The sequence below is a fragment of the Amphiura filiformis genome, chromosome 20, assembly GCF_039555335.1.
Source record: "Amphiura filiformis chromosome 20, Afil_fr2py, whole genome shotgun sequence".
In the NCBI taxonomy this organism is placed as follows: Eukaryota; Metazoa; Echinodermata; class Ophiuroidea; order Amphilepidida; family Amphiuridae; genus Amphiura; species Amphiura filiformis.
In genome coordinates, this window is record NC_092647.1 from 49,182,009 (window position 1) to 49,206,146 (window position 24,138).

Here is a 24,138-nt window from a genome sequence, read left to right on the forward strand (position 1 = left end):
CCCAATTTGGCACATTTAACCTTTCTTATAATTTTCAAAGAAAAAAGTAACAATTTTTGTCTTAATTAATTGAAAAGGTGGCTTAGAAGTTATTTTTTAATTTGAGAAACACTAATCCGGGCCATTAATTCAGATATTTAGCCTCAAGTCGTGACCTCAGCTTAGACATGAAAACAAAATGGAATATTTATTTTGATGTGTAAAAGCTTTCGGCCCTCAGAAGTTCCTGTTTTAATGAGGAATGGTACTTTTAATTGGTTGGAAATATAAATAGACAATATATAAAAGTTCTTTTGTTGCAAAAATGGGCAAAATGTGACTATTTTAAGGTATGCCTATAAAAGTATATCCGAAATCACTGTCCGAAATTACCCGTGTCCCAATTTACCCCAGTCTACCCTACTCTTACTTCCATGATCAAACAGGGTTTGAAGTAAATCAAAGATCACTCTGACTCAGGTTATGAGTTGATCCGATAAATCAGGCCCGATGAAGAATTTGCTAGATGTGTAAACATTAATTTTAAGAAAGGCTCCTTTGAAATGAGTGATGAAAAGTTAACTAGAGTCAACAGACGCTGAATACAAGCCGCAATTTGACCCTATAACTTGACCCCTGGGTTACGGATGGGGTCAACTGCTCTTACATTGTGCTTAGGATGTCATAAGAAATATTCCTGGTCAATTTCAGCTTAATCGGAACTTATACATGGATTTTGATTTTTTAAAATTTTTTATTGACCTTTTGACCCCTTAATGACCTTTGACCTCAATGAAAAAAAACCTTATGTACACCGACAAAATGCATTGTTCCAATTTGAATTAAAAAATTCTAACATGTTTAGTTCTTGAGATAAAAATTCTTGAAGTTATTCAGCTAAAAACAGAAAGTGGCCCCTTAATGACCTTTGACCCCCAAAATAAAAATACCATGCATACATCAGGGAACACTTATTCATGTATGTTGGTTATATTATTCTGGTCTGTTTACATTTTGAGATAAAATTTTTTGAACATTTTTGATAATTTTGGTTTATGACCGGAAGTAACCCCTTAATGACCTTTGACCCCCAAACTGTAGGCATCCTAAAGACCCTGGCTAGTAGCGATGCATGTGTGCTAATGGCGACTCTCTGCTATGTAATTTGTAAAGACAGTGATCTTTTGAATATTTTTTAGACTTTGACCGGAAATGACCCCTTAATGACCTTTGACCCTTATCTGAGCACACCCTATAGACACCGACTAAAGTCGAGTCACATGATATAACCATGTCCTCATCGCATGAAATTTGTGGAAGGAGTAGCATTTTTGTGAAATCACATTTTTGACCATTATAGCTAGGTCAAAGGTCACAGCAAGGTCAAAGTCAAATGGAAGGTTTGGCCTAGCCCAGTGGTCTTTTGGGTCAAGTTTGGTTGAAATCTGTCAATCCCTTGCGAAGCTAGATGCAGTTGATTGCGGTTGCCAGAGGAAAGAAGAAAGAACTAGAGTCAATAGATTCTGAGTACAAGCCGCCGCAGTTGACCTTTGACCCCTAAACTTTGACCTTTTGGGTCATAAATATTATTATATTTTTAACATGTTTAGAATGTTGTAAGAATAATTCCTGTTGAATTTGAGCTCGATTGGACCAATTTCGAAATTTGACCTTTAACCCCTATAACTTGACCCTTGGGTCAGGGATGGGGTCAACTGCTCTTGCATTGTGCTTAGGATGTCATAAGAAAGATTCCTGGTGAATTTCAGCTTAATCGGAACTTATACATGGATTTTGATTTTTTTAAATTTTTGATTGACCTTTTGACCCCCTTAATGACCTTTGACCTCAATGAAAAAAAATTCTAATATGTTTATTTGTTGAGATAAAAATTCTTGAAGTTATTTAGCTAAAAACAGAAAGTGACCCCTTAATGACATTTGACCCCCAAAATAAAAATACCATGCATACATCAGGTAACAGTGATTCATGTATGATGGTTATATTACTCTGGTCTGTTTACATTTTGAGATAAATTTTTTTTGAATATTTCGGTTTTTGACCGGAAGTAACCCCTTAATGACCTTTGACCCCAAAACTGTAGGCATCCTAAAGACCCTGGCTAGTAGCGATGCATGTGTGCTAAAGGCGACTCTCTGCTATATAATTTGTAAAGACAGTGATTTGTTGAATATTTTTAGCTTTCAGACCGGAAATGACCCCCTTAATGACCTTTGACCTCAATTCTTTTTAGCAAGTTGTAAGCACTGCCACATGTTGATTCATATGCATGAGTCACATGATCATTGCATGTAATTTGTGGAAGGAGTAGCATTTTTTGTGAAATCACATTTTTGACCATTATAGCTAGGTCAAAGGTCACAGCAAGGTCAAAGTCAAATGGAAGGTTTGGCCTAGCCCAGTTGTGTTTTGGGTGACGTTTGGTTGAAATCTGTCAATCTCTTGCGGAGCTAGATGCAGTTGATTGGTTGCCAGAAGAAAGAAAGAAGAAGAAAGAAAGAAGAAAGAAAGAATTGGAAGAAGACAGAACAAGCCGACTTTCTGTCGTCGGCTTGTAAAGAAGAATTGAGAAGAGACAGAACAAGCCGACATCCGTCGTCGGCTTGTAATTACCTAGCCGGGACACCGGCTAGGTCTTGAAATGCTACCGGATCTTTCTTTCTTCTGGCAACAAATTTCAAAATGCTTCTTCCCTTACATGTTACATCCTACAATGACGTCACTTGCACATATGCATCGTCTATATCCAGTGTCTATAGGGTGTTCACAGATTTGGGGTCAAAGGTCATTAAGGGTCATTTCCGGTATAAAACCAAATATCTTCAAAATGCTTCTTCTTCCACAAATTACATGTGATGGTGACATGCTTAGATCATGTGACTTGACTTTGGTCGGTGTCTATAGGGTGTTCACAGATAAGGGGTCAAAGGTCATTAAGGGGGTCATTTCCGGTTTTAAGCTAAATAACTTTAAGAATTTTTATCTCCATAATTAAGCATAGTAGATTTTTTAATTTAAACTGTAACAATGCATTTTCTCGGTGTATATGAGGTTTTTTTATATTGGGGTCAAAGGTCATTAAGGAGGTCAAAACGTAAATTTGCAAAAAAATATTTAAAATTACGGAAAAGTAGCTGTATCTCAGCCTATGGAAGACGGATAAAGCCCCTACATGCTACAGTGATACACCATTAATGGTGTGAGATGTCCATAATAGCCGGTCAAAGGTCAAACTTTAAGTTAAGACTGGCATTTCCGGCCCCGGCTAGGTCCAGATCTGTAACCAGATCTAGTTTAGATTTTTTTTCTTTCTCCTTTTAAATTTGTATTTTTTTTTTTATTATCCAAGGTCTTTTTTCCGATGGTGCTGCCCGATCATGGGCACGTTCTGTGCTCAGGCATATAAACAGTATGGACTGTGGCCAGTGACGGTGGAAGCATATTTGTGCCGGTTTTACTGGGATGCGTGAAATATTTCAATGACAGAATAATGAAGTTTCGGTATCTGATCATGGTCAGTGCGCCAGAAGCGCACAAATTGGTCAATTTTATCCCATTTTGGCCCACAACATAATGTTTTGGGGCTAAAAAGGAAGATCCACAGGGCAATTATTGCTTTAAATTTTATTCCATCGTGATTTTTTTTGGAGGGGGAGGGTGTCCCTGATCAAAATAATTTGGGTGGGGGGAGAGGCGTGCCCCGCTTCCGACGCCTATGGTAGAATCGATCTACTGTTTTTAGTGCTCAGTACAAACTTGACCATACGGGGACGTGCCACAAATCATGGGTTTCGGCCTCAGGGTTGAATATTATGATCCCTTTTTCTAGGTCACTTTTGGTATATGGATTGGTCCTTTTTTCAAAATTGTCTTTTTTTTCGGTAAATAGCCAAATTTTCCTTCCAAAATATTTGAAATTTCGTCAAATTCTGGGGGAAAATTTGTAAAAACTAAGATAATTTGGGTAAAATTCGGCCGAAAATTTTGATTTTTTTGGTATATCGATGGATCCAAATTTCTCAGTGAAAAATTGGTATATCGATGGGTCCACTTGCAAATTCTCAGCGGCGCACCCTTACCGAAACCAAACTTGAGCTTAAAGCCACGATCTTATAATAGCCTATGAAATTGGTTAATTTTTTTCAAACCTGATTTTTTTTGCATATTTGTAATGTTTACACATGTCACAACGTGCACCTAAATTGAATCAGCCAAATTTGATGTGTTTGTAGGTAAACAGACCAAAGTTTGACATAAAGTCATAATTCAAGAAATTATGACTTTATGTCCTCCCATAGAACTACGTGTTAAATGCCCTAAATAACAATCAGTGTTTTTTTTTTCACTTTACCTCGTTATTTCAGCTCAAAATGGACAGAAACCATTCCCGATAATTATTATTAGTATTATTTCAGCATTTTAAGTATATAATGACAAATTTAAAATTTGAAGGAAATCGTGCATTATAAAAGCCTTTAAATGTCTTCATTGAACTTTCAGAGGCGTAAGGTCGGGATCGGGTAACTTCCCCACGTCGCGTGGGCCCGGCTCGATATAGTGACCAAAAGCTGTAGGCCTAATGTCCATCTTCCTTTAGCTCGGTTTTAGACCGTTGTCTTAAGGGGGTACTACACCCCTGGCCAATTTTGTGCCTATGTTTTTGCATTTTTCTCAAAAATTATAGTGTATTGGTGACAAGTAAGATATGAATACAATTTTTCATAGCACTAGATATATCTTTAAAAATGGAAATCACTAATAAATGCGCAATTGATACAAGCTTTGATATGTCCAATACTGAAATGCATTGCATTCGGACATCTTTATTATTGTGTTTAGCTGCCAGAAATTCTAAATGGCACAAAGGTAGGTTTGGTAAAAAATATGCATTACCTCCGAATACATGTTAAAAGCTGTGTCATTTCCACAAAGTGAGAGAATAGTAAACAATAGTTAAGCAATAGGTGCAGGGTAATACACTCTTTATTTCTACCAAGTTTCAATAGCCTGCGTTTAAATATTTCTGAGATGTCAACAATAAAAGCAAGTATTCGTAGGTAAATTTCGGTAACTGAATGTTACCTACGAATACAATTTGACATCATGACAGTATTGTGAAACACCGCAATTCATGCCAATGCCCATATTGGTACATAACGAAGGCCTGTATGTTTGCTATCAAATCATATGTCAATGAAAGTTGCGAATTCAAATACATACCCACCATGCAAAAGTGAATACGGCTTAATTGTTGAAAAATATGTACTGAAATAGACGACGGTCTGCTCATTTGAAAGAAAAATCAGATTAAAAGAAGATTAGAAGGGGATAAATACTTGGATTTGTCAACTGTCATGTGTGCTTCATTTTAAATGTTTACCGACCTTCTGGTTTCTGAGTAATTTGTGTCCATATTGATTTATTCGAAGGTAACTTTTGACGTTTTCGCTAAGGTTACCTACGAATACCATGGAAAAAACGACTGTTCTCATTGTCTCATGATCTAGACAACACAGTGATGGACCCTGGTATAAAGCTAATTGTAGTTGCCCTCAAACGAAAGGCCACAAGACGTAACTGACTCCAAGATGGACTTCTGCAAGTCTGCAATAACGGTTTTAAGCGATTTGTGTGCAATTAAGCAAATTAAAGTCACTTTAGTGCCTTTGTTTCTTACTTCAATCCTCTTTCAACCGCTGTGAACCGACATTATTAATACATGATAGGGTCTAAAGTATCAATAAACGCACATAAAGAAAATAATACATTCAAAGTGCTTTATAAAATGAAGTTTTGATTGCGATATCCACCAAAAGTCTAATTCTTACCTATACAAATACTGAAATGTTACTTACGAATACAACATAATACATGACATGTGTAATGAAGTGAATTAATAAATGGAAATTAATTGTCAAAAACTTTAAGCGGTACCCCAGGACACTATTATTACCCATATACGGATTCATTCAACAATTATTTATTATGTAAAATTGCTGATTAACTACTTGTATATCAAAATGAAGTGGTCAAAATCTTGCTAAAAGCATCAAAAAATGTTGATCTAAGGTAATAGCATTTATTCCTTTGGACGTACCATCTGAAAGAGATCTAAAAACTACCATTTTATTAATTCATTACCATAATAGCAAAATTTAAACCTCTAAACTCAATATAGATATTGTTAAATCGCTCATGTTACCTACGAATACCGGGTTTCTTCACCTTTTCATTGTATAAAGCGTTAGGTGTATGCGTATAATTCCTAATATTCTTGAAAACATATATCCTACTCGTTCTTATACAATGTGTAAATTGATTCATACTCATTTGATAAATAAAATACAGAAACTGACCTAAACTTCATTTTCAAAAATAAACTAGCATAAATTGACTAAGATCATATTGATCGCGTTATAAAAATAAAACAAATATTTTCTGGTTGAGCTAGCATTTTCCTGACACCCTGTGGTCTACATTACACGGAAAAAGCGTTAATGGGAATATTCCATTTACTCCTGGCTCTATGGGGGAGTTCGTGGCCATCTCTGTTGTACTCAGTCAACCATGATTTTATTGTTGTACAAGTCAAGGGCTTTCAGAAAAACTTGGGTGATCGATCTGAATTTGCCTAACTTTTTCTGTAGAGGGCGCTTTTCAAATATATTTGTAATTTGGCCGCCCCACATTTGTGATGGCCGCCCCACATTTTTCAACCTTGCTACGGCCCTGTTTATTCATATGTTTTCAGGGTCAAGGAACCCGAAAATAACTAATAGAATAGACTTAGAATATGAATAACTTTTCTATTGAGGGCGCTTTTTCAAAATGGTCGCCAAATTGACTACTTTTGACTTTATCTCAGCTCTAGAGGTCATAGAGACCGGACGTTGGTGTCTAAACATACGTTTTCAGGGTCAAGGACCCCCCCAAACAAAACCCTACTAGTATAGACTAATAGAATATGATTAACTTTTCTATTTAGGGCGCTTTTCAAAATGGCCGCCAAATTGACTACTTTTGACTTTATCTTAGCGTTAGAGGTTCATAGACCTGACGTTGGTATCTAAACATATGTTTTTAGGGTCAAGGAACCCAAACAATACTACTATATTAGACTTGGACGCGTTCAAGAGAGAGATGATGAAGTTCATTGAAAAGAGAGGGTCACCGTTCTCTGCAGAGTGCCTCACAGAGCTCCACAACTTCGTCACCAAGCAGGTGATGACATCAGTAATCAGAAATGATGTACTAAATGTGTCTGAAAAAGGGAAGAACAAATATCAGGCTTTCCACAGTGAAAGGATAATCAAAAAATCTGTAAAACTAAGAGACACTATTCACAGAGGGAATCTCAAAACAATGGCCTCAATCAAAGACAAACCCAAGAGAACAGTCCAGAAAGTCATCGTAGTCGTGAATATGACTGACAAATCCATCGAAGTAGCTAGAGATAGAGGTCTTGGCACTGATGATCTTCTAACATATGATGTCGGACCTTCCCCATTGCTGTTTGGCGATGACGGTTTAATGACCAAACCAGAAAAGAGCCAACTTGTTCGGGAATTAGAGGAAACTCTCAAGCCTGATGACTATTGCTACCGGCATAAAGATGATTCAGCCTTCCGGAATGATGTCATGGCAGCAATCCGCAGAGTGCCTCTATCAGGACTTACAAGTTTCCCTGATCTGCTCTCAAAGTTTGCAGAAACAACCTCTCTATCATCACCATGACAGATGCGATTACATCTTTGACATTTACCATGACGACCCATCAGTGAAAGATACAGAGAGGTTGAGGAGATGCAGCACAACTCCAGTGGTACTGAGCTCAATTGAGCTATCTCCCGGAGCTATCTACACCAATTCCAAAGGACATGTCAACGTTCTGGCCGTCAAGTCAAAATAATCTGCTGCTTGAAACACTAGTGTATGCATTCTTGCGTGATATGTCTGCTGGAAATGCATAAAGAGCCAACTGTTCTTAGCCAGCTATGCATTGACAGTGACAAATGGAAGTGCATAAAGATCCATAATGGAACAGAATATAACATGCAGCACCTGCAGTCTCAAGTTGAAGAGACATATCTCCTTATACCCATGCTGCGCATGTCCTAGAATGTGTCCGAGCTGGTCACAAAACATGCGTTGTTATATCCAACGATACTGATGTAACAGTTGCCCTGTTGTTTTATATGGTTACCTTTCTTCACGAGGGTCTTCAGGAACTGTGGGTATAAGAGCAGGGAGAGGCAACACTACGGTACCCGTTTTGTCCCTCTCCACATTCTGTATGCAAGATTGGGCCCTCAGATGTGCACAGTGCTTCCTGCGCTACATAGCCTCACAGGATGTGACATCACCAGTAAAATAGGCACAAAGAAAGCAGCCCTCAAGGCCAAACATGTGGTTCACTTGCAAGGATTTGGCGCAACAACTTCACTAGGTCCTTCTTCTATCCAGCAGGCAGAACAGTACTTGGTGCAAGTCATAGATGCTGGAAACAAGTCCAGCAATTTTCTGCAACTCAGAGCACATCAGTTTCGCTTCTCAAAGTCAGCTTTACACCAGAGTCTGCCACCAAATACATCTAAAGGTTTGGAACCTCATATCTACCGTGCATTCTTCAATGCATATGCCACCATGCATGTTCTAGATAGGCAACTCAACGTCCAAACAGCGGATCTAGATCCACAAGACTATGGTTTTCTACATAAGAATGGAAACCTTCTTCCTTCGACATCATGGAGAACATTGGAGCCATGTTGGAGTGTGATGTGTCATTGCGGCAAAAGTGCTTGTGTAACTTGTCCTTGCCGTGCAGCAATGGTAAAATGCAGTGTATTCTGCAAGTGTCAAAAGACAGATAGCTGTAGAAATCTCCACAACTGACCCGATAGACAATATATATGAACATCATTCCGGGCTATTATTGAAGATAATCAAGTTCCTTACAAATCAAATGGTAAATTGGTACGGTTTTCGTTCAATCACAACCTATGTTTAACTGCCTAATGCCTAATAATAACCGTTTTGGAGGCTCCTGAGAAACTCTGTCGACCAGATGAAACTGTCAGGTTAATAGCCATGTGAGCTTAGGTCTGATTTGAATAGTATTATATACCATATAAAATGCATTTTAAGCATGGACAAAACCATGTAGATGTTAAACTTAACATGCTTAATGAATACAACTGTAAGATATTCTTAATGCTCCCATTGGATACCTTACAAACAAACGTATAGCCACCAAAACTATGACTCTTTGCTTATAAATAACTAAGTTATAAATAACAATGTTAATTTTTGGCGGCCATTTTGAAATTCAAGATGGCTGCCTCAAAGGAGGTACCAGTGACTAAACAACTAGTCTTATTGGATTCCTTGGTAGTAAAAACATAAGTATAGACACCAAAATTGTGTCTCTACGCCCTCCAGAAACTGAGATATTGTCAAAAGTAATAATTTTGGCGGCCATTTTGAAAAACGCCCTCTATAGAAAAAGTTATGCAAATTCAGATCAATCACCCAAGTTTTTCTGAAAGCCCTTGACTTGTACAACAATAAAATCATGGTTGCCGTTGACTGAGTACAACAGAGATGGCCACGAACTCCCCAATAGAGCCTAGAGTAATTTGTTTTAGGTTGATTAGTATTGCGATAGTGAAAGCATCCTAGTGGTATTCGTAGGTAACATTAGGTTTTGATATCACATTTACTATCACACGTCCTGGATTTATTTTTCAAGATTAGTAATGGCACTTTTGGTTCCTATAAGGCCAATATGTCATCAATCAATGGGCAAAAGGAAAAAAATTGTGGAGACATTTTTATTTCGGACTTTTATTTCTGGCCCGTGGACACTTTTGGTTGGATTCGACCATAGGGGTAAGGACTACAACTACTGCACTGAAAATTTTATTTCAGCACACAACAGTTGTGCATGGAGTTAAAGTCAAAATTGAGGGAAAACCAATATTTGATCAATAATTCAATAACTGCTTGTCTTGAGTCACTGAAATTCCAGTGTAGTAAATTACTAAATAACTTTTGTTACCAGTGTGTTATTAGTTTTTGAGAAAAATGTATATATAGTCACAAATTTATCATCTTAATTTTGATTTATTTGTACTTGACCCAACTAAAACAGCAATTTTACGTGCATGCGCTTCGCTTGTTATTGTGGGGGTAGGGGAGGGAGCTGGAAGGGGCAGAGTGTCCCCTAAAAAATGACAGAGAAAAGTCCCGGAGAAAAGTGCCTCTGTGAAAATAAAATCAGGAAAGGCAAAAGAACAGAAAAGAGGAAAGGAGCTCGTTTCCATCCCAGGGCACTCCAATCATGGACAGTGTAAAATACCAATTAGGCCTAGGCCTACTACTATTTTCCCGCGTAACGCGAACATTGTCCCAATGGAGTCCCTTTTTTTTAAACTCGAAGAATACATGCACAAACTCTTTAAAACAACCCTGACAAGTATTTCCACCGACATAGGACATACCAGGTCAAGATGATGCAGACGGTGCCCCCGACCCCTCCTCCCCCTCCTGACCGAGAACGCTGGCTTTACGCAATTGTTTTTTCGTACATGATATTTGTACTTTTTTAATCAACTGATTTTACAAATAATGATATAAGTAGGGCCGGATTTACCATTGGGCCAGATGGGCCCGGGCCCCCAAAATTGACCTGTGCATAGTCCATTTTAGCCCGAAAACACCATGTTTTGAACCAAAACATGGTAATATTGCAAACATTTACCGCGCTTCGCGCGTACCCATTCCATACCAAAATTCACCTTCATCTTGGTCTAAAATTGAATTTTTCGCGAGCAAACATCCTAGTAAAATCGAAACAAAATATGCTCGTCACCCTCTAAAGCAAAACAGGCCCCCTAGGGGGGCCTATATAAAAAAATCATGAATAACTTGAAGGAAACTGATATACTTACGTCACTCAGCTATTAGACATCTTATGCCAATAAATAGCCTATTCAATTTAATCATGTTGTAAGAAAAATTGTATAGGCTTACCGTATTATATTTGACTTTGGAAATTTAAAAATATTATACTAATTATCACTCACAGTCACCACTCACCAGTAATCCTAGCAGTGCCATTTATTATTTAAGATATTATAAAATTATATAGATAGGAAGGATCATGAATATTTTTTTTTATCTTTCTGTATTTTGTTTTATTAAGAAAATAAGTCAACAATAATCAATTGAATCATAGACAAAATCACCCCATCCCATCCCCAAATTGCTTCTGCATGGGAGGAGTAGCCACATTCAAGAAGTATAACCTAACTCCTGAGAAATGCAGCTGTTAATGAAAAAGGAAACCCTAGATAGGATAATAGGCGTTTAATTCACAATTCATCATTTTCTTTACAATTCTCCCCTTTTTCCTGTCACCCTGGGTGAAAATTAGTCAATTGTGAACGATTTTTTTTTTCAACAACACCTTCCGTCTACCGACGGCCTTAGTGTACCGACGGCCATGACGAGGGGGGGACCGGCCCCTGCCCCCCCCTGCCCCCCCACTGGCTACGCCACTGAATACATGCACATACAGAAACACTATAGTCAAGTCACAATCAATATGACATAAAATAATGAATAATATTTTTTATTTGGTGCATGTATAGCCAAATAATGCTTGAACTTTTGCTGTAGAACTTTTAACACACATCATCACTCACACTACAGAAAGAAATATAAATTTTAGTGTACTTGTTTTGGATGAGTGGCATTTTTTAAAATGTGTTAAAATAATTTGATAAGAACTTATGAAAATCTGTTTAAAAAGCACGGACAACTACTATTTCTAAAAATTAATATCGGGTATAGTATAGGCCTAAAGATTTGCCAAACCAGTATTTGACAAGGTATTTCCTTTATTTCAATGTTTACAAGTATTTCCCTGTAATTCCCTGTATTAGAGATGCCACTTTTCTTTCTTTTTTTTCTGAATTCCTTCATTTAACGTAAACATTTCCGCACTTTAAATTATCATCAGCCCATTTTGCTACTTTTTATCCAAAGTTATACATGACATCAGGCTCTTTTTGGGGCGCCCTCTACGGAGGCGGCCCACAATATAGGCACGAGTTTGTGAGAAGCTTCTAATTTCACTCTTACTAGATTTACTCCGCAATTGTTTTGCTAAAATTATGCCCTTGCTCAGAAATAAAACCACAATATGCTTGGATTTTATTTTATTATTGTTTTCTGTTATGCACAGGATAAAATGGTGTGCGTATATTCTTTGTTAAAAAGACAAAATTAATGGATTTGTAAAAACACCAAATAAATCGAGACCTTTGACCTTTGTAACCACTTTGACCTTTGTAACCAGTTTACCGCCTCTTAGAACCCGATAGACGGTGACCAACACTATGGACTACAATAGCCTAATCTGAATGGCATAGTCCAATAACCTCAAATAAACAATCATAGTGCAAAATTTGACCTAACTTGCAGAGTATGAGTTTTTGTACCCAAAGTTTCAAAGTCAGGCATCTTATCAAGATCAAGATAGTGATAGTGACATAACAATTAACATGCTTATCTTACCAAGGTCTTATCTATCTGCATGGGGTAATTGGAAATTATGGTGTAGCCTATTTGTTTTAAGGATGAAGCAACTGGCTCCTTTTGCATGGAAATTAGAACAAATTACTATACAAGCTGTATCAAAAAGTTTGGTACCCAACAGTTTTGATAGTAATTGAAAAGCCTGGTTCTTCCAAATGCAATATCGGGTCCCCCTTAAAATGATAAAATGATCAGACCATAAATCTTTTGTGACTGTTTATGACATTAATCAACAAATTATGCGGATCCTAGATGTGTCGAGGCGAGGATGTTATGTTTATGAACAAAACGTTACGTTTGTATTTGCAACATTGTTAATCATTGCTACGTGTATGTTAACAAATGAAAGTTCTGTAATTTTTTTTATTCTTCAATGCTAAGTTAGTAAGTATTTTTTTGGATATCATCAAATTGTAAATCTCTAGTCAGATTTTCAGTGTGTTAACAACTATGTATCAAAGATGTTACGTTCATGTACAAAACATTAACGTTCTTATCTTGTAAACATTGTATACCCATATAGCTACTTTTGTGAAGAATGCATGTTCTGTAATTGTTTTTTATCCTTCATCTCTATTAGATTTTCAGTGTATTAGCAAAGTAGATGATGTAGGCTATATGTATCACAGACGTTATGATGTATATGTATCACAGACGTTATACATTCATAAAAACTTTTCTTTTGGTCAACATAGATATTTTGCCAGGGGGAGCTTACTTATTTGCGTCTTCTATACTATCCATCATATACCCCCCCTGCATAACGAAATTCAACAATATTCAATATCTAAAGCAATATCATCACTACAATATGCCCCAAAATTGAACTCCCCCACCCCACATAATCGCAAATTGACACGACAGCTTCATTCCAATTCAATTTATTTCATCCAAAACGGTCCTGTGATACACCTTCCCCAATCAAACACATTTCTCTTGCATTTGATCATCTTCTACTCTTCCCTAGAAAAAATCATTATGATACCAAATCCCCGGGACCAAATCTAAACACCATGCCATGGAATTCACCATATCACGTCCAAGCTCACATTGGGCGCCCCATTCCTTTTTTAAAGGAATTTTTATTCTACAAAGTTTCATCTGGTTTCATTCATTTCCTTCGGCTCTGGTGCTCCTTTACAAGAAGGAACTTTGTTATACATCGCGATGTCGACGACGTGCCGATAAAATTTGAGACGGTTTCCATCAATCAACACTAGCGGTTGCACGGTTGTTTAACTTGTTTTAAATGATGTACAAAATAACTGCTTCCAGTACCTGAGGTAAGAGGTGAAAAGGCCGCATGATAAGAGTAAGACTGAGGATAAACATGATTGATATTAGCTAGAAAAGCTTACCGATACCGTTCAGTACACGATCATGTCAGAAATTAATTTTGTTCTGGGTCTGATTATTCGGACTACGTTCACTTCAGCCCGGCGTTCAGCATGTTCATTGTGTGTTCACTAAACAGAATAAACACAAATAAAAATAGCTTTCCATTTAGTACGTGCAAAATGAAGGGTCGCGTTTTAGGCCGTAACTTTCTCATGTAAGTCGAGTTGGGGCTGTGCAACAATTATGAGCCCCGCCAAGTGGGTAAAATCGCTTGCTCCCCTCTCGGCCTGCCAAAAATCGCTTGCCCCCACTCTCTCGTCTCGGCCCGCCAAATCTTTGCCCCTCCTCTTAGTACATGTAGTTCACCACGTAAACTTGTATGGTTCAAAATTCGGACCGCTCGCCATTAAGTTTACTGCTTTCTGTGTTTTGAAATTTGTTGACGTTTTAGTGATCCCCGATTTCCGGTTGATTATTTAATTTAGCTGTGAGCCTGTGTCACATCATGTGCATGACGCTAGTGTAGTGGGTACCAGCCAAACTTCAGAAAAAAAAATCACGATCGCCGATAACGATGTGATATGGGACTATGTTCAGAACATCATACTAATTCACTTTCCCAATGGACTACCAAAACATGCCACCTTCGATGTACAGCTGTAATTTTCTCCCAAATATGTTTCACTTACCATTTCATGTTTGCTCAAGCTTGACCAGCACATGGTGAAGAATTTATAGAATCCATTTTCAACATGTATGTTCCTTCAAAATGACAATTTCATGTCAATATTCCCAGCAGCAGCTTCCTAAATGTCCAACTTTCATGAATTGATCAGAGATGTTATCATAGCATGTTCTGACCTTTATGACAATGTGCTTGGCCAAGCCTCCCAATTGCCATATCAACTACCAACCACACTCATTGGGAGATGGCTTCTTCCCAAATGCAGGATAGGATGTTTTTTCCCATCTCATTCCTTGCACTGGCTGACCTATTCTTCAATACTATCTAGTGCAGAGAATAAGAACTATGCCTCAATATGATGATAATATGCACACATGTTCCAGATAATGATGCAATATTGCACACATCATTGCACATGCATGGCATGCTATGTCTTGAAATACCCTCCACTCAAGCATGCAAGCATTAACCAATGAGGAGTTAACATGTTGGCAATTTAGAAAGGGTTGCCATTTCATGCCTTTCTGCACACATTGGGGTGCTATGGATTAAATGCTCTGTGGACACACAGTGACTTTTTATTGCTTGCACTGCCTTGGGCTGTATTGAGGTGTAATAATTGGAAATCATGATTTGGGGTTATGTTTTGGAGTATATACTAGTGCTGGTATCGGCAAGCATTTTCATTGTCGACAATCGACAAAATTAAAAAGCCGACGTCGACAACTGTCGACAATCAGACCTAATTAATAACCCCTCAAATCGTCCCACAAACCTGGCAAATTTTGCGACGTTCCGGGTGCAAAATTCGGCAACCTACATGACGGCACCACACGCTGCGGGAATACCATGAAAGCGATACGAACTGGCAATGAATGATTGACCCATTTTTAGAAAAGCAGGCAAGAGTTGTGAAAGTTATTACATTTTAATGAGATAAATATGTTAGATTTTGAGCTGAAATATAAAAAAGATACCAAACATGATCCGCAAATCTGATGATTTCCCGTCCCTTCATTCGCCTTTTTTCAGTTGCTAAATGTAAACATCATAAAGAAGTGCCGAATCACAAATTACCGATATTAATCCGCTTCATCGTGCAACTTGGTCTGAACTCCGCCCCATCTATAACAAATTACCGAGTTGCAAAACTTTTCGTGATAAAAACTCGAACGGTGGTGATGCAACTGCAAATTTCACTTTTGCAAATCTAATCATTCACCGAGTTACGCTGCATATTCACCTCATTTTTTTCAATCTTAGTGATTAAAGTCTAAAAATGAGCAAAAATACCTTTAAAAAATATCCAGGGACCTCAAAATAGTGAGCATTAGTTACTGTGTCCGCCTTACAACTACAGCGCGTCAAACAACATATCTTGCGTCTTCGGCGTATCAACACGCCACGTCAAACAAAAAAAGCGTATCATTTAGTTCGCGTCATCTCGCGACATCGCGTATCAACACGCTGCCTCTAAAGCAAATAATAAACACACAGATAAACACGGGAAAATCAAAGTTAGTGAGGAGAGTGCATGGTGCCATGGGTTGGCGATATTATTTAACGATCCGTGATGCATGGGTGACCATCAAACTTTGCGAACATGGCAAAAATACAAATTAATAGCCGTTATAATTTTTTTGAGCATTGCACCTACTTATACTGATGACATAAAAATTGTACATCTTATATTTCACTTTCACAATTTTTTAACAGTGGAAAGAACGGGAGGGTAGGGGATCGACAACACGGGGGAGGGTAACAAAGAAGAAGCGCTTAAATGAAACAACTGATCAATCGGTAACTAATTAGGGAGTTGGTAAAATTGTTCACAATAAAAACTCGGAGGGTGGTGATGCATTTGTAAAAGTGCATTTATTTACGAACCGCGAAAGACGGGTGACCGCTAGTTTCCCCAAATATGGAGAGCATGTGTATTATTCCGAGCACGTGACTGCTTTGTGAGTTGGAAAATAGAAAATACTTTTGTATGCTCGGAGGAGGCTTAACAGTTCGTTACAATAAAGAAGTCAAGTTTATTATTAACAATACCTGGTCTATAGTTTATTATTAACAATACCTGGTGTCGGAGTCCCTTGGTCAAAAAAATCCATCAAAGTATGTTTGATGCCATGGTTTATTGGTTAGCCATCAAACTATTTCCGCCTATGTATTCACGCAGTGTCAATTATAGCCCGGGGCTTACCCTTCAACACACACCGCGTGGCTAAGCGCTTCCTCTTGTCTCGTCGCTGAATATTCATAACTCAACTGTACATTCACAATTAAACCCTGTACAAAGTATGTATATCGATGTCATCGTGATTCGTCTTGACCTTTTAGTGTAATGAATATTAATTATAGCTTTACAATGTACATTCACAATTGAACGCTGTGCACGTACGTGTCTGTGACCCATGATGTCATTGTCATTGTGATGTCAGATTTTGTGTGAAAGGTCAAATCGCAAATAAACAGCGTCTGTGATTGGCTCATATTTTAGCAATTTCACATAAATACCCAATCGGTGTGCTTGTTTCAATAAATATAATGACGTCATCAGTTGATCATCAGGGACTTTCCCTGTTTGCCAATGTTGCGTGACAGCGAAAATAGCGACTGCTGAGTGAAAGAATTGGATGCTACCAGCGTGTGCGATAGATCGAAAAAGTCAGGATGAAAACGCTAAAGAAACACAGCGAGAACGTCAGGGAAATTGACAAAAGATGTAAAATTGATGTAAAGAATAAGAGATCCCGAAAATAGCTTGGTAAATTTTTGTTAGGATGTTAAACTTTTCGAGCTTTCTTAGCCAAAGTTTTTGTTTACTTTTTGTCGATACATGCAAAGCCATTGTCGACAATCGGCAAAAGTGCTTTTGTCGACAATATTGTCGACAAAGCCTTGTCGATACCAGCACTAGTATATACATTGAACATATACAGCTGAAATTTGACTATGGATATTTAAACTTTCTTGAACAAAGTGAGTACAAATTGGGGATCATATTTTTCAGACATGGAATAAGGACTTTTAATGCAAGTTGAAAGTGGTAGGTATACAGGAATTTTTATTACTGGTGTAGTTATCATGTTTTGAAATATACACTCTTTGACAGCTCTCTCCGTGCCTGTTTGAATGCCTGGTAATACCATGTACCCATACACTAGGTATGGGTACATGAGACCAGGTATAATATGGGACTTACATAGGATTACACAGAGATATTTCTTGCCAAAATTTGACCATTTCTAGGTAGCTTGGCCCTACTTTGTCTGCGTTATGAAAAAGGACAGTCTTAAGTAAGTAAATGTGCAACGCTTTTGATGTTTTGGGAGACGGGAGGGATCATAACACAAAAATGACGGAGCCTATTCTTGACTGTGTAATATTCCTTCACCACATTGCCGTATGGCAATAACCTTATACGATGGACAGTTAGTATCAGTTTGTGAATGAGGACACCGTATAAGTTCCTTGTACTATCCTCTTAGTACACATGCCAAATTTTTGGGATCCCAATTTGCAAACCTTATGGTCTATACGTCCGAATAATCAGTCTCAGGAGTCAGAACAACATATTAATTTCTGACATCTATGTGTTCTGGCATGTCTGGGTCTGAACTGTTTCCATTCGAAATCTTGGATGGCAAATTGGACAAAAGAAGCACATGGTGGTCCTACTTCACAGTTTTTTAATCCCTATTCTAGCGAGTCCAGCGAAAACAGGATTTTCCCATTTGTATCTGACCGTGTGTAAAAATACCTTCAAAGATCATTTGTTTTGAAAGCTTTCCAAAGTCTCTAAATTCAAAATAAGAAAATCTTGAAAGAAAAAACTTGTACCTTTACATCTATATTCCTATTTCGTTTGAAAAATGACGTTTAGGTAGTCTAATAGAGCATGCATCATACTACATCATAGCGTACTTTGAGACATCGAAATCTTTATGTGATGGTGGCCATTTTGAAAATTCGGGAAGGGCGAAATACTATGCACTACTTTTCTATTCAAATCACCATGACTTCATTAATTAAATGAATATTCATATAATTTAAGACGTCAAGAAGTGACCATTGTCTTTCTTTTTTAATTATCTTTACAATAATACCAAATTTGGGGGTGTTCAATATTGAATTCCATTTTCCACCGGACTCGCTACCTATTCATGTTGCGTGAATCACTTTACTGTGGACCATCCTTCAGATACTTGAGTGTTTGGTACCTCTCTGTTTGTAAACAGACGAGGAGGTGGAAACTGAATAGGAAAGTCAGAGTAATAGTACGGCAATATAGCGCAGTGAGCAGGAAAATTTGCATATTTTAAAGCATTTCCGTACTGTTATGTCGGTATCATTAATCAATATTTTTATCATAAAAATTGACACACACAACTCACGATTGTTTTTAACATTTATTTCTCTTGTTTTAACAATTTTTGTCACGTCATACAAAAATGTCAATTTCCGTGTTGTTTTTCCGATTCCATGATTTTTTTTTGTTTTTCGCAAAAAAGAAAACCTCGGACACGAGTATAAGCCCTAACACAAGACCACGGGTGTAGACTAGTCTTTGAGCTGGTAACCTTGTTAGTACTCTAAACCATTAAGCAGGCTTTGAATTTTAAGGTGAGCGAGTGCAACGCTCGCGGATGGCTCACCTTAAGTTGTTCATCCGAGTGTGATTTATAGCTCACCTTGTAAAATCTGCCAGAGCCTTAGCTTCTTCATAAGTGCGGTTTATAGCACACCTGATTGCTCACCTTAACATTTCAAGGAGTGCTATTAATTGCACGCCTAGTATTTTCAAAACTCAATGCCTGATTAAGGACAACAGCTTATGCACATCTACCTCCAACTGCATATACAATTAAGTCGCTGGTAAAGGGACATGGTTGTCAAGCGTTAAGCCTGCAAGGCCACTAAGACTAGGTTGAATTTGCATTTAAAGGCCCATAGGGTTGACCAGGCAAACTGTTCAAGGACAACCATCTATGGGGCAACCCACCACATATATGAGGGATTAAGAAAATGATTACAAGAGTTAACCATGTCTGCACATTATTGACAAGCCACAAGGTTACTGCACATTCTTAGTCAGTAGGAGTGGTCTATTACAAAGACACATAATCTGATAGGACTATCGCATGATTTTGGGTGTCGTCTATCAGGCTGTAGACGACCCCACGTCATCATGAATGTTGTTAACGCGTAACACGCTCATAGAGGTGTGCGTATGTATCGCATAATTCGCATTGTATGCGAACACGCAGTGCGGAATACTCGCATGCGCTAGCAGTACGCGCAACAAAAGATGTGAAGTTGTAAACAAGTTTCGTTTCTTTTTAGAAAAAGGGGAGTTTTTATGATGGTAGCTTAATTTTTGCTTTAAAAATAGTGATGATAGTATAAAATGTTGATGATATTAGTGGTTTAAAAAAATTCTACTCAATAGGGAAATTATATTTCTCTATGCTTCAATTCTAAAAATGAAAAGTTGACATTCAAAATGTCTCAATAAGATCACTCTTACCATCTATGCTCTGACACTTTCTGTTTGACTGTGTAGGCCATACATCAATTTTGTTTATCTTGAGAGTGAGATGTCCTTGCATGTTTGCATGTGTCCTCAAATATGTTACCCAATTAAGTAGGCTTAATATGTTTTCCAGATATTTAGAGCGGCCTTTAAGAAATACGGCTAGCGTTAAGACTCTGGCTTTGAGAGCGGGCTAGGCTTAGTAGCCTCAAGGCCACCTTAAGACTAAGGCTTACTAAGACTCCTGTCAAGAAACTCGCCCTATGAAGCAATATATTTTTTTCTGAAATTCTGGACTAAGCATCTATAAAGTTCTACAAACATTAATTTATGTTGTTTAATTTCAGATATTTGGATCCAGAGACTCACTGATTGTCAGCAGTTGGAAATTATTGATGTGGAACCAGTACTAAGACAGAAGCCATTGAGGATCGTTGTCTTGTATAGCTTGCTACTCCAGCTTCTCTAGAATCGACTTCCATGGTGGGTTTTGGGTTCACACAGTAACTCAATGAACCACATCTCTCTGAATGTTTTTTGCATTCTTTCTACCATAAAATAAATTTCACTTTGTTGCAAACAGCAAGAGAAGCAATGAAACTGTTGAAACCCTTTTCTTGCTCATTATGCAGACTCAAGTATTGTTCTTTGGACAAATTAAAAACTCATGTTAACAGACATTGGATTAAGTATGTGCAAGCTCATAGATGCAAACAGGGTGTGTTTTGTCGGAAATATTTTGCTCTTATGATCAAATGTGTTCCCCACTTCAGATCTCGGACCAAAAAGAAAGCCAACCAGTGTGAATATTGTCAGAAATGTTTTATGCACAGCGGTAGTCTGAAAAAACACATTAGAACTCACACCAAAGAGAAACGCTTTCAGTGTGGAATTTGTCAGAAATGGTTTGCTTACAGGAATAACCTTGCATACCACAAGAGAACGCACACCAAAGAAAAATCCTATCAGTGTAAATATTGTCAGAAATGTTTTATACAAAGTAATAATCTAAAAATACACATCAGGATTCACACCAAAGAGAAATCCTTTCAGTGTGAATATTGTCAGAAATGTTTTACATATAGTGGTAATCTGAAAACACACATTAGAACTCACACCAAAGAGAAACCCTTTCAGTGTGAATATTGTCAGAAATGTTTTACACATAGTGGTAATCTGAAAAAACACATTAGAACTCACACCAAAGAGAAACCCTTTCAGTGTGAATATTGTCAGAAATGTTTTACACATAGTAGTGATCTTAAAAAACACATTAAAACTCACACCAAAGAGAAACCCTTTCAGTGTGAATATTGTCAGAAATGTTTTACACAGAGTGGTGGTCTTAAAAGACACATTAGAACTCACACCAAAGAGAAACCCTTTCAGTGTGAATATTGTCAGAAATGTTTTACAGAAAATCATAGTCTAAAAGCACACATTAGGATTTCCCACACCAAAGAGAAACCCTTTCAGTGTGAATATTGTCAGATATGTTTTACACAAAATGGTACTCTAAAAACACACATTAAAACTCATACCAAAGAGCAACTACCCTTTCAGTGTGAGTATTGTCAGAAATGTTTTACACATAGTGGTGATCTTAAAAGACACATTAGAACTCACACCAAAGAGAAACCCTTTCAGTGTGAATATTGTCAGAAATGTTTTACACATAGTAGTGATCTTAAAAGACACATTAGAACTCACACCAAAGAGAAACCCTTTCAGTGTGAGTATTGTCAGAAATATTTTACACAGAGTGGTGATCTTAAAAGACACATTAGAACTCACACCAAAGAGAAACCCTTTCAGTGTGAATATTGTCAGAAATGTTTTACACAAAATGGTAGTTTAAAAACACACATTAAAACTCACACCAAAGAGCAATCAGTGTGAGTAGTGTCAGAAATTGTTTGCACAGAAAGGTGACCTCAACCAGCACATCAAATGTGACACCAAAGAGAAACCTTTTCAGTGTGAGTATTGTCAGAAATGTTCTATTTATAGGCAAACACTCGCAACACATCAGAACTCACACCAATGAGAAACCTTTTCAATGTTCATATTGTCAAATATATTTTAAAAGTAGTGGCAATCTGAAATCGCACTCTAGAATTCAGACCAAATTGAAACCCTTTCAGTGCAAGTATTGTCAGAAATGTTTTGCACGAAATGATACTCTAATAACACACATTAGGATTCACACCAAAGAGAAAGCCTCTCAATGTGAATATTGTCTTAAATGCTTTATACTTAAACCCTTACAACACATCAGAACTCACAATGAAGAGGAGCCTTATAACATGACAGAATTAAGGCAGTGATTTGTGGTAGGCGATATAAATGTGTCCAGATAACATCAGACTGTATAAAATACAGACAGGATTCAAATGTGACACGATCTGGTCCATAGAGGCCAAAGGCGGCAAATTTAAAATTGAGATTAAGGCAAAAATATCGAGTAAAAAACCCTATTAAATACATAAGAAAATAGAAATAAAAAACTTTATGCAAGACATTTGGTGTTTTCAGTATATGTGACTGTCCACGGCGAATGAGCCGTAAATTCCTCCCCAGTCAATTTTGTTTTATTTCGTTAAAAAATAAATATCATAAACTTAAAAATGGTATATCATTTGACTTCAAACGATATCCAGCAGCGGGGTTATGGTTTGATAGACTTTGCTCCTTCAACAAAATTATAGCTTTTTACGTTTTTACATGTGTCTCTTTTTCCATATTGCTGGCAATAATATCAAACAGTCATAATTGGTGGTCATTTCAAATCATCCCCAAGTCAACGAGGTTTAAGAAAGTTCTCTCATTGTTAATTGTTGGTTATGCATACCTGTACAAAATACAATGCCTGGTAACCCACCACTTGAACAGGATTAAGCAAAAGCAAACAAAGACCAGAGCTATTAAAAGTTATGTAGCCATCTAAGGTAAAGCTTATTATCCACTTCAACAATAGGATTATTGATTAGTTTTTGACTATCAAAATGAGACGGATATCGGGCCAGCTTAAGTTACCGATGAATATAACCTTCGTACACATTTTACACCGTAACTCAGAATACAATTTAGGGTATTTACGGCTCATTTGTGCTGCTGGGTCACATATAATACTAGCCTTATATTTGTTTTTTAAAGGTAATAATTTTAGTAACTCAATTTTCAAAAGTACGTCCTTTGGCCTCCATGGACCAGATTGTGTCGCAAATCATACCTTTTCTATCTGCCAATTATTTTGTTTTTTAAAACACAAAATAAATGTTGAAAAGCAATATTGTAACATTTTCATGAAGAATAGATTTCATCTTTCCACTAGGGGACATGTATCTCCAGGCGTAGAAAAAATGTGGAAAGTGGGAAGCTCCTTCCCAGGAAATTTGGAGGTTTGGTGGGAAATACATAAGAATTTGGAGGGAGATTTGTCTTTTTGAAGGGAAATTTATCATCTTCCAGGGAAATTTTCCAGCCCTGCGTATCTCCTGTAACCTTTTGGAATAATTTGTTTTGGGTCCATGTGTTAGGGAGGTAGTTTATACGTTCAACGCAAGATAAGAGGTGGTAAAATAATTTTAACCTACGATATGGGGGGGGGGGGATGGGGCAAAAAAAGGTGACATTTGTATATTCATAATTCATGACCCACCCCTTCTGAAGAAAATTACATTGCAACAAGCATGTAAAAATCAGAACTTTTAAAACATTGATAGCGCCTTCTCAAATATGGCTTGAAAATGTTTAGTTAAGTTGGAAGAAGGGGATATCATGCACCCTTGGGAATCAATCTCTAGATCAGAAAAATGTGTAGAAAATGATGAGCTATGTTAAGAAGTTGCTAAGATATCCAAAACCATAGTATAGTTTGATCTATCTGCAGCATACCGTTCTTGAGCAAAAAGGGTTACAATGGGGGGAGAGGGTCATTTGTTTCTGACACAAGGGCCAAAAACTAATCTCAAAT

The 24,138-nt window shown here is 37.4% G+C and overlaps 1 protein-coding gene across 3 annotated transcripts in view; it reads left to right on the forward strand.

Moving 5' to 3' along the window:
* The first annotated feature begins 13,694 nt into the window (after positions 1–13,694).
* The window catches only part of LOC140141911 (uncharacterized), a 60,850-nt gene continuing 50,406 nt past the window's right edge, over positions 13,695–24,138 (forward strand). For all 3 annotated transcript variants that reach the window (XM_072163791.1, XM_072163788.1, XM_072163790.1), the window contains exons 1-2: positions 13,695–13,883; positions 20,510–20,645. The gene's annotated coding sequence lies outside the window, so the exon portion shown is untranslated. The remainder of the gene's footprint in view (positions 13,884–20,509; positions 20,646–24,138) is intronic.